At 49.0% G+C, this 13,367-nt stretch overlaps 1 protein-coding gene across 1 annotated transcript in view; it reads left to right on the forward strand.

Moving 5' to 3' along the window:
• The window catches only part of LOC126523543 (solute carrier family 35 member F2-like), a 238,787-nt gene that overhangs the window by 130,902 nt on the left and 94,518 nt on the right, over positions 1-13,367 (forward strand). The window lies entirely within an intron of this gene.

Genomic DNA, 13,367 nt, shown 5'->3' on the forward strand with positions numbered 1-13,367 from the left:
CTGTCCGTTCTCCACGAGGCTTACCCGGACGTGTATCGCGACGACGCCTGCCCCTCCTGCGGGCAGACTTCCACTCTAGCGCACATGCTGTGGGAGTGCGGGTCGACATACCCCAAGTTCATCAAGGAGGAGTGGGACTCGCTTCTGCGTAGCCCCGCTCTTGAAAAGCAAATCCTGGCTGTCCGGCGTGCCCGCGACCGGGCCGGTGGGCTAGACCTGGCGGTCCCGACGTGGGACTAGCCAGGTGCGCGACGATTTCGCGTCCTCGCCGGACCTGCAATAAAAGTTTCTTCACTCACTCACTCACTCACTCACTCACTCACTCACTCACTCACTCACTCACTCACTCACTCACCAGGCGGCAATATATATATATATATATATATATTCCGTGCACGGTGCTTTGAAGATATCTGGGATCGCGAAGCGTATGTGACTTAATACTCCAGCCGTTATGCCGACTCTGATTACTGTCATTCTGGGACGACTGCTGACTCCTCGTTGCACGTTGACTAAGCAGGACGGCGTAGGCCGCGCGCGCAGGGGCCACGGAGGAAAGAACTTCTCTCTTTGGGATTCGCTTTGAGAGTGAGTTATTGCGCAGCAAAATGGTGGGGAATTTAGGAGTGGGGAAATGGAAGTAGGAAGAGAGAAGTGGAAATAGCTCACCAAATAGGCGTGAGATCGGCACCAGAAGCGCCGTGGAGAGGGTGCTGTGGCCATTGTCGGGTCGGCGACGCGGGGGCGCGGTGGAATTCCCTTGTTCACACGGTCTTTGTTCAGGCGTCCCCCTCGGATCTCGCTGCGCTGTACGAGTATCTGTACTTAAATGGCGTGGACACAGAAGGGAGTAAGAGGTCAAGAAAGTTGGCATCCAAGTGCAGGGTAACTGAAAGTGTAGAAAGACAACCAGGAGTAATTAGAAAGAAAGTGAGAGATACAGATACAGCGAATTGTATGCAAAGAATGGAAACGAAAAGGACCACGGAGGTGTACAAAAATGAGAAAAAAGAAATTTCAAGGGATGATCTGTAAGGTAACACGAAAGAAAGTGCCTTGCGATTTGAGGCTCGAGCTCGTAGCCTAAGGACAAAAACATGCTCAAGCAAATATTTGCAATTAGCTGAGTCATGTGCATGTTGCGGCAGAAATCTGGAGATCACTCAGCACATCCTAATGGAATGCGAAGGGATTCACTCAGCGAGACTAGTACGTAACGTACAACTTCCAGAAGCGCTTGGGTTTAAAATAGCTGGTAGCGTCAACCGGTCAGCAGTCGAGATAAACTAGAGACGCTTGAATATTGGTGGAAGAAAACCAGAGAACAGACTGATACGACTGGATCCATTACAGGCATAGGTAGGTTTACAAGGTAGATACATTAGATACATTAAAGAGATGTATACAAGAATGCTACAAGGAAAAGCATTGATAGTATACTTGAGTAACTCAAGCAGGCTGGCTGATAATTTTCCCCCGCTCTGTTTCAAAGGGGATTCCGGTAACTCATCATCATCAGCTGCAACTGCATGGCACATTTCATCCCTCTTATCAGATAGCGTCTTCGCGGTATAATTTATGTCGCGCCGTCCTCGAAGGTCTCGACAGCGTAAGCGGGCAATCGTGTGGTTCTTTTTATATCGGATTTTTTCTATGGCGCGGGAAGCTATTTTCGCGTAGTGACTAGAAAGTTAGACTGCGGAAGTGGAAAATTTTCAAATGAAATTAAATTCAGGGGTTTTAGGCGCCGAAAATACGACATGATTATGATGCACGCCGTGGTGGGGGACACTAGATTAATTCTTACCACATGTGGTTCTTTAACGCGCACCTAAGTCTAAGTACCGAAGCGGCTTCGCATTTCGACCTTATCCAAGTTCTGCCCATGCGGCCCGGGTCGAACTCGGGGCGTCTAGCTTAGCAATGCAACGCCACGGCCACCGGGCTACCGCGGTGACTCGGGACATTTTCAAGAACCTTTAACTAAAAGTTTATGACGTTGAATAATTATCAATGACAGAGTAGTTAGTTGGGACATATAGTACATAGCTGGGACATAGTTACTAGCGCGAACAAGGCTAACGGCAAAAGAAAGGTTGGCATCGGACAGAGCGCTAGTGTCCTGTTCTAACCTTGTTTTCTACGTTAGCCTTGTTCGCGCTAGTAACTATGTCACAGCAATTGCAGCAACACCAACTAGCCCTGCTCTCTCCGTTAACTCCTATAGTATACAAAGTAACTTGTTCCACAGAGTGGCAAACAAGTCTTTTACCCGCGTCTTCCGAAGCACTCGAGCATATTTTAAAAATTTTGCCTCGTTTGCTGGTTTCACTGTCCGAATTATTCTTTGTTGCTTTCTTTTTCTTTTTCATTTACTGCGACAAACAGTAGGAACCGATATTTAGCGCGTTGTTACGTAACGTTATTGTGCAGCGCTCAGAGTGCGCATATTACAATGTTATACCGCTGCAAAGGTGAGCTAGAAATCGAAATAAATTTTGGCGTAAGAAGAATCGATGAAATTAGATCAAATTAAAGTTGCCGAACGCAATGACGAAATAACGGTGCTCGAGCCATGCAGTTCGATGGCACTACCGCACCGCCGAACTGTTCCGTCGCTGTTTACAAACATAGGCCCTGGATGGCTTCCGGTTTTGCTCGCTGATATAGTCCGCTAAACTTAGTGGACAAGACAGACCAGAGTGAGTAGGAAGAACGCATTAGAACAGGAGGCTGACGTGTTTCAACACTGCTACCCTGTACGCAATCAAAATTTTGCATTTTCGAACTTACTCGTCTAGCGCAAGAAACGGCACTGACGACAGAGGAGCACACACGAGCACGGTATATATCGTCTGTCGTCCGTGTTGGTTTCTTACTGGACAAGTCAATTCAAAGATAAAACAATACCAACTTGGCTATTATTTGTGTTATCTGCAATATTACTAGTCAAGCTTGCGTAAGTTACGCGAAAATATGAGGATTATTCTTGAAGTCATAGGCGCTTTTCTTTTATTTAAAAACATAAGAAACTTCCCGTTCATTGAAATAACTTAAATATGCTTTTTGTTCCGGTTTAGTAGACTGATAAGGCCACCACGAACAAAGCACGTGACCGGAAGTTCCTTTTTGCAATATCAGCGGGCTGCTGTTTGTTATCGCTCGCGCGACATCGTCTACAATCAGAGAAGCAGGGTAAGAAAATCTCAACAACGCCTCGTTAGTTATGGCGAGGATACTTCAGACTACGGTGCTAGATGGGCTTCCTTGCGATTTTCTTACGCTTCTATGACTATACACTACGCGAGGCCTACATGGCGGCTACCACAGAAGTGGTCTCATCGAATTCCGCAGCTCGCGTGCTGCTATCTCAGCTTGGCTTTCGCACAGTTTATGGCGCTTTCTCACGTATCTGCCACCTTTTTTTCGTGATCTCCAAGCGGCACCGTTTCATCAGCGTCGAGTGCCTTCGACGCGAAAAATCTTCTATTTGTCGCCGTACAACTGTACACGCAAACAGCTATCGCCTCACTGCGCCGCTGTTTGCGTTCTAATGTGTCAGGATTACGGGCTCAATCCCATCGCTCGAGATCCGTTGCCAAGATTGGAGTCCGGCATGAATTCGAAGGTAGCTGGCCCATGCCGTCGTCCAACTTAAACACGCTGAGGACGTTGATGAAGGGAAGAACTGCTTCTCATCGAGAACGAGGAAAATGGGTTTATTTACAGAAATTAAATCAGTCTAACATGACTGCTTAAAAAAAAGAGTGTCAGTCCAACATGACTGCTCAAAAGAAAGTGTGTCAGTCCAACCTGACTGCACGAGAGAAGTGTGTCGAGCCTCCGCCCAACAGCCGTTTTTAAACGCTCGGTCCTTCGGCGATACAAGGCAGCGAATGTTCGGTTCGTCATCGCAAAACTAGCCGCCTCCCGCGACAAGGTGACGCACACACACACGCAAACACACAGGTGCGAAGGACTGGAGCCGACGACCGAGGGGAGTCGTTCCGGGAAGCTCGGTGACATCCTGGGTAGCTCGTTGTCCCGCCGCGGCCTGCTCATGCGTAGCAAAATCAGGTTCGCGCTGGGGGACCTCGGGCACAATAGTTCGTCCGTCGAACCCGTTTCGTCACAACGGAGATGGGGCTCGTGGATGGGGGTGGTTTTCAGCACAAAGCCCGCTTCTTCGAACGCAGTCTAGCTGCAGCGACGGAGAGTGGGGGATGCGCGCCTTGTCCCCCAGTCGTAATTGGGTGGCAATTTTTCCTTGCAGCTCGCCATTCTTAACAGCGCCTCCATGGCCCGAAAAATCTCGACTGTCTAGCGCTGACAACCGCTAGGCAGGAAGTGAACGGCAGGTGGTCAGGGGGGGATTGATGTCTTGGCTCGCAGCGACCATTTGTGTATTGATGTCACCGCCCCAAAACATCCAACAAGGACAGGCAACTGCAAAATGAACCCCACAACACGGCTCTGCGCCGAGATGACGTGCATTGGCTCTCACTTTAAACTCGCTAGGCTTCAAAAAAAAAAACAACAACAGAAGTGCAGAAACAAAAAAATGCTGCATTTCGCTATGCCAATTTCTGAAGCAAATTCCTGCTGACGAATTCAGCAATCATGGATGGAATTCTGCTAAATGAGAGGGGATCTTCTTCGCTTAATAAAATTAGCACTAGTAACCCTAAAATTTAGGCGGGACCCTCAAACGCAGAATTCAAATTAGCCTGCTCAAACCATCCGCATTGCTATGCAACTTTCCCTTCTTATATCTAACGGAGAAGTTGTACTCTTGGAGAGTGAGGCTCCATCGGAGCAAGCGGCCATTTTTGTGTGACATTTGATTGAGCCACGTCAGAGGACAGTGGTCGGTCTCGAAGATGAACTTCGCTCCGTACAAGTAACACGACAACTTCTGTGCGGCCCAAACTAAACAAGCACATTCCTTCTCTGAAGCGCTGTAGGCTTCCTCTCTTACATTTAGTTTACGGCTGGCATAGAGGATAGGATGCTCCTCGTTATCGTCGCCGACCTGACTAAGTACCACGCCCATACCTCTGTCGCTTGCGTCGCATTGAACTATGAATTCCTTTGTGTAGTCTGGCGCGCGAAGCGCAGGGCGAGAAACCAATAGCGTTTTCAAACTTTGGAAAGCGTTCTCCTTGTCCTTATCCCAGTGTACGTTACTCGGTGCTCCCTTTCGGAGGGCGTCTGTTAATGGACTTGCCATTTGCGAGTAATTCGGAATGTACCGTTTATAGTACCGCACAAGTCCCAAAAATGAACGAAGGTCCGTTTTTGTGCGCGGGTGAGAAAATCCTCCAATCGTAGCTATTTTCAGCTCCGCCGGCCGTCTCATGCCCTGACCGACAACATGGCCCAGATAAGTAACCTGCGAACAACCAAACCTACACTTTTCCGCTTTCATCGCCAAGCCGGCTTCCCTCAACCGTGAGAACACCTGTTTGAGGTGCGATACGTGTTGTTCCCAGCTGTCCGAAAAAATTGCCACATCATCAAGATAGGGCAAGGTGAACTCCTGCAAGTCTTTTAGGACAATATCCATTAACTTAGAGAAGCTAAATGGCGCGTTCTTCAGCCCGAAGCTGAGTGCGAGAGGGCGAAAAGTGCCTACAGGCGAGATGAATGCGGCATAACGGCTGGCACTTTCTAAAAGGGGAACTTGCCAGTACCCCCGCACGAGATCTATAGTTGAAATGTATTTAGCAGCGCTAACTCTTTCAATTCGTTCCTCAATGTTGGGTATCGGGTAGAGCTGATCCCTAGTGATGGCATTTACCTTCCTGTAGTCAACACAAGGACGAGGGTCCTTGTTAGGGGTTTCTACCAGTATTAGCGGTGACGTGTAGTCACTCTCAGCGGGCTCAATAACTCCCAACTCTAGCATGCGCTGTATCTCTGCCTCCATAATCTCTCTCTGTCTTGGAGACACCCTGTAAGGCTTTGATCTTACTGGTTCGGTTGATGTCAGCTCAATTTCATGCGTTATCAGTTCGGTTCTACCCGGCCGATCGCTGAATCTGTCGAGATATTCCCCTAACACCTCTTTTAGCTCATCTAGCTGCTCGGGTCTTAGAGCGTGCGAGCTTACCGAGTGCTCGACTACTTCTTCTAGACCGATTTCAGAGTTGGAGGTCGCCCTATACTCCTTAAACTTGGTACTAATGCCATCCGGCTCTTTGATGGTATAGTTAACGACTCCGCTCCGCTCTACATACGGCTTCATCAAATTACAGTGATATATCTTCACTTCCTTCCTGCGACCGGGCATTCTCAACGCATAGTTAGTGTCTGAAAGTTTGTGCAACACTTTAACGGGCCCGTCCCAGTGAACTTCAAGCTTGTTCTTTCTTGAAGGTTTGAGGATCATTACCTGGTCTCCGGCGTTAAACGTACGAAGCCTCGCATTCTTGTCGTAATAGAATTTGGCGTTCTTTTGAGCTACTCCCATGTTCTTTCCGACTAGTTCTTGGGTTGCGCTTAGCCGTTCCAGTAAATTTAGCACGTATTCAACCACTGTTGGACTCTCACCTCTTTCCCCCCACTTCTCTCTTAACATTCTCAGTGGAGAACGGAGTGTCCTCCCATACACTAGTTCTGCTGGTGAGAACCCTGTCGCTTCATGTGGAACCGTTCGCAAAGCAAACAAAGTTGCCGGCAGACAGTTCTCCCAGTCCTCCTTATGCTCGTAACAGAGCGCACGCAAAACTCGCTTAAGCACCGAATGCCACCTCTCTACACTGTTTGACTGAGGGTGATACACAGAACTGTGTATTAACTTTACCCCGCACTTTTGCAAGAATGTGGAAGTCAGTGCGCTCGTGAATACTGACCCTTGATCTGCCTGAATTTCGGCTGGAAACCCAACTCGTGCAAACACTGTTAAAAGCGCGTCTACTACTTCGGTGGAACTGAGCTCTTTTAAAGGGATTGCTTCTGGAAACTTGGTAGCCGGACACAGCATGGTAAACAAGTACCTGTAGCCCGATTTTGTTTTTGGAAGAGGCCCTACCGTGTCTATTACAAGTCGTCTGAAAGGCTCTGTTATTAAGGGCACTACCTTCAGTGGAGCTTTCCATGTCTCTCCTGGTTTACCAGAACGCTGGCAGGCGTCGCATGATCTTACAAAGTTTTCTACGTCTTTGAAACAGCCAGGCCAGTAGTATTCCATAAGCAATCTTTCCTTTGATTTGTTTATGCCTAGGTGGCCGGACCACCCATTTCCATGACAGAGACTCAAAAGGTCCTCCCTATACTTAGTAGGTACGACTAACTCATATAAAATCCTACCCTTTCGATCTCTGTAGTGCCGATACAACAAACCTCCTCTCTCATGTATCGTCACATTGCGCCTAGCAATGCCTTCTTTATCTGTGTCATGTAATTTAGCTAAGCCCTCATCATTCTTTTGCTCAGCTGCCAGTGACTCTTTATCCACACTTAAGAGCTGATCAAAGTTCTTTGAGGCCGGTGATAATAACGACCCTGTCTCGCTTGTGAGTGCGTCAGCTTGCTCTTCCTGCAGGCTAGAACTTTGACACTCAAGTGCTACGCTCTCATTGAGCTGGTCAGCTGGCAGGCTCTCCTCAACTGTTCTTTTGTCCCTCGGGCCTAGCTCGGATTTGGGTATTGAAGTTATCCCCTTTTCTGCTTCCGCTGGAGGAGCGTGTGCATTTTCCACCGAAAGCGCCGCGATCTTACGAGCTTGGCATCGGGTCAATGCTTGTACTATGCCCTCTCCCAGTTTGAGCCCTTTGTCACACAGTAACTGATTCGAACGATTCGAAAAGATGTAAGGATACTGCAGTGACAAAGATTTGGAAACTGCAGCCTCAGTCTCTAGCTCCCCGAATGGTCCATTGATTTTGACTTTGGCCATGGGCAGACACACGCTGTGTTCTTCTACAACCTGTTTTATCCATGCTACTTCTCCGGTGAAGTCATCTACCGTCACGTAAGACGGATGGACAATGTCCATCGTGGCGGCGCTGTCTCTTAGCACTCGGCATGGTTTTCCATTAACTTGCAGGTCGTGAAGATATGGACTTAAAAGTTCCATATTCTCATCCTTTTCCTCCACGTAGGAGAAAACTACGCTAGACTTCTCGCAGTTTACAGCTATATGTCCCAGTTTGTGGCATTTGTAACAGCGCATTGGTCTAAAAGATTTGAATTTTCTTTTCTGTTCTTTTTGTGCGGTTTCTCCGTTAAGTTTCTCCTCGCTCTTTTCTTCGGGCTTTTCCGCCATGTCTACAGGCTCCGATCGTCTAGTCTGCGCACCCTTTTTGAACGGAAATGGTTTCCGCGGTCCATTTCGACCGTCCCAGTTTCCCTCCTCGGCGTTCAACTTTCTACGGGTTGCGTACTCTTCGGCTAATTCAGCCGCCCTTTCCACAGTGTTTACATTACCTCTGTCTTGCACCCACAGTTTCACAGCTTGGGGGATGGTTTTGTAAAACTGTTCTAGACACATGCATTCAATGATCATGTCTCTGCTGTCGTACGCTTCCGCGCTTTTAAGCCACTCGACTAGGTTGGCCTTTAAGCTATATGCAAACTCCGGATATCCCTCGCTATCTTTCTTGCCTGTGCTACTAAACCTTTGCCGAAAAGCTTCGGCTGAAAGGCGGTATTTCTTCAGGAGACTAGCCTTAACTTTTGCATAATCATATGCATCCTGTGCACTCAGTCTGGCGATTACTTCCGCCGCCTCACACGGCAACATAGACAGCAACCGCTGTGGCCATGTATTCGGGCCGAAGTTCATCTTTTCGCAAGTCCTTTCAAAATTGCTTAGGAACAAGCCTATGTCGGTCCCGACCTCAAATGGCTTTAATAGCCTGTCCATGCGGTACGATTCTGCCTCACTTGATCGTCCCAGAGCGCCTTCACTTCCTTGAGACAACTCCAAACGTTTGCTTTCAAGTTCAAGTTGCATTTTTCTTAACTCGCGATCTTTATCGCGTTCTTCTCTTTCCCGTTCTTCTCTTTCTCTTTCCCGTTCTTCTCTTTCTCTTTCTCTTTCCCGTTCTTCTCTTTCTCTTTCTCTTTCCCGTTCTGCTCTTTCTCTTTCCCGTTTCTCTCTCTTTTTGAGAAGTTCCAATCCCATTTCAATATCTTCCTCACTGGCCTGTTCGGAAATGATATGCAATAATTCTGATCTTAGCATTTCCTCGCGTACATCTAGGCCCAGTTCCTCACCAACAATTAACAACTCGTCTCTCAGCAGTGTCCTTAACCCCATGACTGCTGCTTTACTGCCTTGATTCTGCTCTCTAAATCTAGCTAGGAAAACACAACCTAGCTAACACACAACAATCTAGCTTCCCTACAGTTTTAAACAGAACAACCAGAAAATGAAGCCTAGAGAGTCAAAGCAAGAATCAAGCACTCACCGCAGATACAGCACCATGTCGCAAAGTCCATCTCACCGCTGTCAGCCAGTTGTCAGGATTGGGGGCTCAATCCCATCGCTCGAGATCCGTTGCCAAGATTGGAGTCCGGCATGAATTCGGAGGTAGCTGGCCCATGCCGTCGTCCAACTTAAACACGCTGAGGACGTTGATGAAGGGAAGAACTGCTTCTCATCGAGAACGAGGAAAATGGGTTTATTTACAGAAATTAAATCAGTCTAACATGACTGCTTAAGAAAAAGAGTGTCAGTCCAACATGACTGCTCAAGAGAAAGTGTGTCAGTCCAACCTGACTGCACGAGAGAAGTGTGTCGAGCCTCCGCCCAACAGCCGTTTTTAAACGCTCGGTCCTTCGGCGATACAAGGCAGCGAATGTTCGTTTCGTCATCGCAAAACTAGCCGCCTCCCGCGACAAGGTGACGCACACACACACGCAAACACACAGGTGCGAAGGACTGGAGCCGACGACCGAGGGGAGTCGTTCCGGGAAGCTCGGAGACATCCTGGGTAGCTCGTTGTCCCGCCGCGGCCTGCTCATGCGTAGCAAAATCAGGTTCGCGCTGGGGGATCTCGGGCACAATACTTCGTCCGTCGAACCCGTTTCGTCACAACGGAGATGGGGCTCGTGGATGGGGGTGGTTTTCAGCACAAAGCCCGCTTCTTCGAACGCAGTCTAGCTGCAGCGACGGAGAGTGGGGGATGCGCGCCTTGTCCCCCAGTCGTAATTGGGTGGCAATTTTTCCTTGCAGCTCGCCATTCTTAACAAATGCCTTTTCTCGGATACACTATTGTTTACGAGATATCGCAAACGATAGACTATCGTTAGCCGTATTATCATTATCGTTCACCAAATTATCGGTTTTGGAAGAGAATGGCCTCCACACTGACGAGTGATGACGTGCTGCCAGTCATGGTTAAAAGCTAAACAAGAACGCGGGGCACTACGCCGACCAAATAAAGATTTAAAAGAAAAGAAGACGTTTCGGCTCCCACACGGGAGCCTTGTTCACAGGTAAAATAAACAAAGGTGTTCGAGCAATCGGCAATCGGCAATGACGGCAATGTGCCGTCAGTGTATGCGCGCTGCCTGCGTCACGTGTTCAAGACTATTTAAGCGAGCTGCTCGAACACCTTTATTTTACCTGTGAACAAGGCTCCCGTGTGGGAGCGGAAACGTCTTCTTTTCTTTTAAATCTTTATTTGGTCGGCGTAGTGCCCCAGGGTTTTGTTTATATTTTAACCATGTTTCATCCCGACCAGACGGGCTTCCGTCAAACACTGTATACTGCCAGTCATGTACGAGCCCACGATTTCGCCTGGTCTTGCTTTGTTTTGTGGAGACTCTTGGTAACGCACCGAATTGCGGGAAGCGAATGGAACGCTCTCACCTTCTATGTGCCGATTTATACGTTCTTTAACCAATACAATTCAGTTGATAGCCAGCGCTGGTGCTTGTCCTTTTCTTCCCGCAGGTGCTTTACACCGCGCTCACTCACTCAATTCAGTTTCCTCATTATTGGGAAAGTACTCGTTTAATAAACGTTTCGGTGTTCGGCGGATACACCGAAACAGAGCAGTTCGATCCGTACATGGTCGAGATGGGGATGGAAACTCACGTCGCATGTCACTTCTTTATCCGGGAGGCACGCTAAAGACGCCATCAGAAAAGTTTTTTACTCATCCGAGCGAGGACACAAAGCGCGGGACGGTCTCACGAACGGGGAGAAAGAGCCTCTCGTCGTGTGTGTGACGTGCGCCAAAGGAACCCGTCCTCATCCCGAGCCTTGGGCGAGGCTCCGCAACGACTTTCTCAGAGCGAGGCTGGAATGAGCGTGCGAGCGCGTGCCCGGCCACCGACACATTTGCACGCTGACGTGTAACGACGCCCGCTACTCTCTAATTGACCCATCAGACGCTGTGGGCCCCTGCAACGGGGGGGGGGGGGGGGGCACGTCGCTGGCATCGCGCTCAGCGCAGATGACAGTTGCATGTGGCCGCTGCGAGGAAAAACGAAAAGAGAGGCAACGTCCCCCGCGGCTCGAAGTACGCTCGCCGGGCAAATCCCCTTCTTGCCTCCCGTTCTCTCCTGGGAACTGCTTCGCGGCAGCCACGGTGTGTTTTCTCTAAAAAAAGCTTTCGCCCGGCCGCATCCGCGACGCCCGCGCGTCTGTAATTAGCCGCGCCATCGTTCGCGCCTCGTCCGCGCGTTTCCTGTATTTACGGACGCCGCGAAGCTAGAGCGTCGCAACTCGCCCCTTCCCATAGTGGGCGCCGTATCGCGTCGTCAGGGTAACGGCAATTTGGTTCTCGCTCGCCGTGCAGGCGTAGCTCGGGTCATCTACGAAGTGCGGGTGCGTTTCCATCCGACGCGGAGACGTGACTCGTCCTGCTGAGGTTGTCGCCAGCGAAAAGTGCGCGCTGTTACCACGTGGCTCAATGGGGAGGAAAGTGCGTTTCCGCGTATAACGCGATCGCGGCGTCGGGCGAAAGGAATTACTGCCTCCCTAACGCTCTCTCGCGCAGTTGAGCATCGCTTCCAGCTTCGCCACCAGGACAGGACATTCGCCACCAGGACATTTGCCACTAGAACTCAGTGTTCACCCGAGATGCATGCTTAGTGAGCACCGGTTGTTTTTTCATATTACGGAGACTCGCTTTTGTTCGAAACCGTTCTAGTGGGACGCTAAACAAGATATAAGATCAAGCTGTGTCGATGAGGGGTGGGCGGCTGCACTGTATACCTGAGGCGCAGCTTTCAACGAGTTAGGAGGCGTAGTGTCCCAACGAACGAGACAAAACCGAGGGACAAGTGATGAATCCATCCAGAAATTGTGGCGACTGCCTTTGGTGATGGTACAGATTGCGGAAACATTTGGCCGTGGCTATTTAAGTTTGCAGTTGCTCAGCACTAAATTGGAAAACGAGGAATGCGTGCATTGCAAGAGAAACGAAAGCACCATCTGCTTGCTCGGCCAAAACAATACCTTAAGTGCAGAATAAATAATAAAATTCATTGAAATTCTTTGAGGGAATCGGGTGCTAGAACTGAGTTTCCATTTCTTACCGGGCGAATTTTTAGAGGCCCCGAAAAGAAATTCGTTCACCGTGGTCGCTGGACCCGTGTACCGAGTAGTGTAGTCGTTGTTAGGCTGGCGCTGGTTTGCACGGGCAGACGTGAAAGCCTGTGCTCAGCCTTGCCTGTGGACTGTAAGAATGGTGCGAGCTTTGACAAGCCGTTATTACGAAAAAATGCTTTGCCCCTATTCCAATTATATTTTCAAGAGTCCGCCTGTTTCTCTGTGGTGTATCGTTGCACTGACTGCCCGCAGGCTAAGTGAATCTAATCGTTCTCTTGCTCTCTTGAGTGAGTACGAGAAGTACCCTGATAATGAGACAAGTAGTTACACTTGCATGAAGAATTTCGCAGCACTGTATTGCATTGTTATTGCGAGCTGGCCTCCCAACAACCGTGCTTTTCCTTATCTCTGTAGCCTTCCTATAGGTTGGTGCAAATTAGTTCAAAGCTGCATGTTGTTGAGAGCGTCTAATGCAACTTGTACTGCGGGGACAGTTGGGCTGTTAGTGCGCGTAATATCTTGCGAGTTATCGTTATCCGTTATAGCAGCGATGTAGCCTATACTAATAATTGTTGGGTCGCAGGGCGCAATATATCGACAGGGATTGACAGATTAGGAACCACCAAGCGATGTGGTGTGTTTACTTTGTCTGTTTCCTTACTCTGTCAGTCCCTGTCAATTTCATGTGCTCTGTGATCCAATAGACATGTATAACCAACTAGCCCACTAGTTAGTCCTATACTAATAAGCTACTAGCGGTGCAGCTAAAATTACGTGAGACACTGCGGCAGTTATTGCGCGCAATATGTAGGTACTTATCACTCTTAATAGTTATGCACGTTTACACGCCATGTTG

The sequence above is a fragment of the Dermacentor andersoni genome, chromosome 6 (assembly GCF_023375885.2).
Source record: "Dermacentor andersoni chromosome 6, qqDerAnde1_hic_scaffold, whole genome shotgun sequence".
NCBI classification, from domain to species: domain Eukaryota; kingdom Metazoa; phylum Arthropoda; class Arachnida; order Ixodida; family Ixodidae; genus Dermacentor; species Dermacentor andersoni.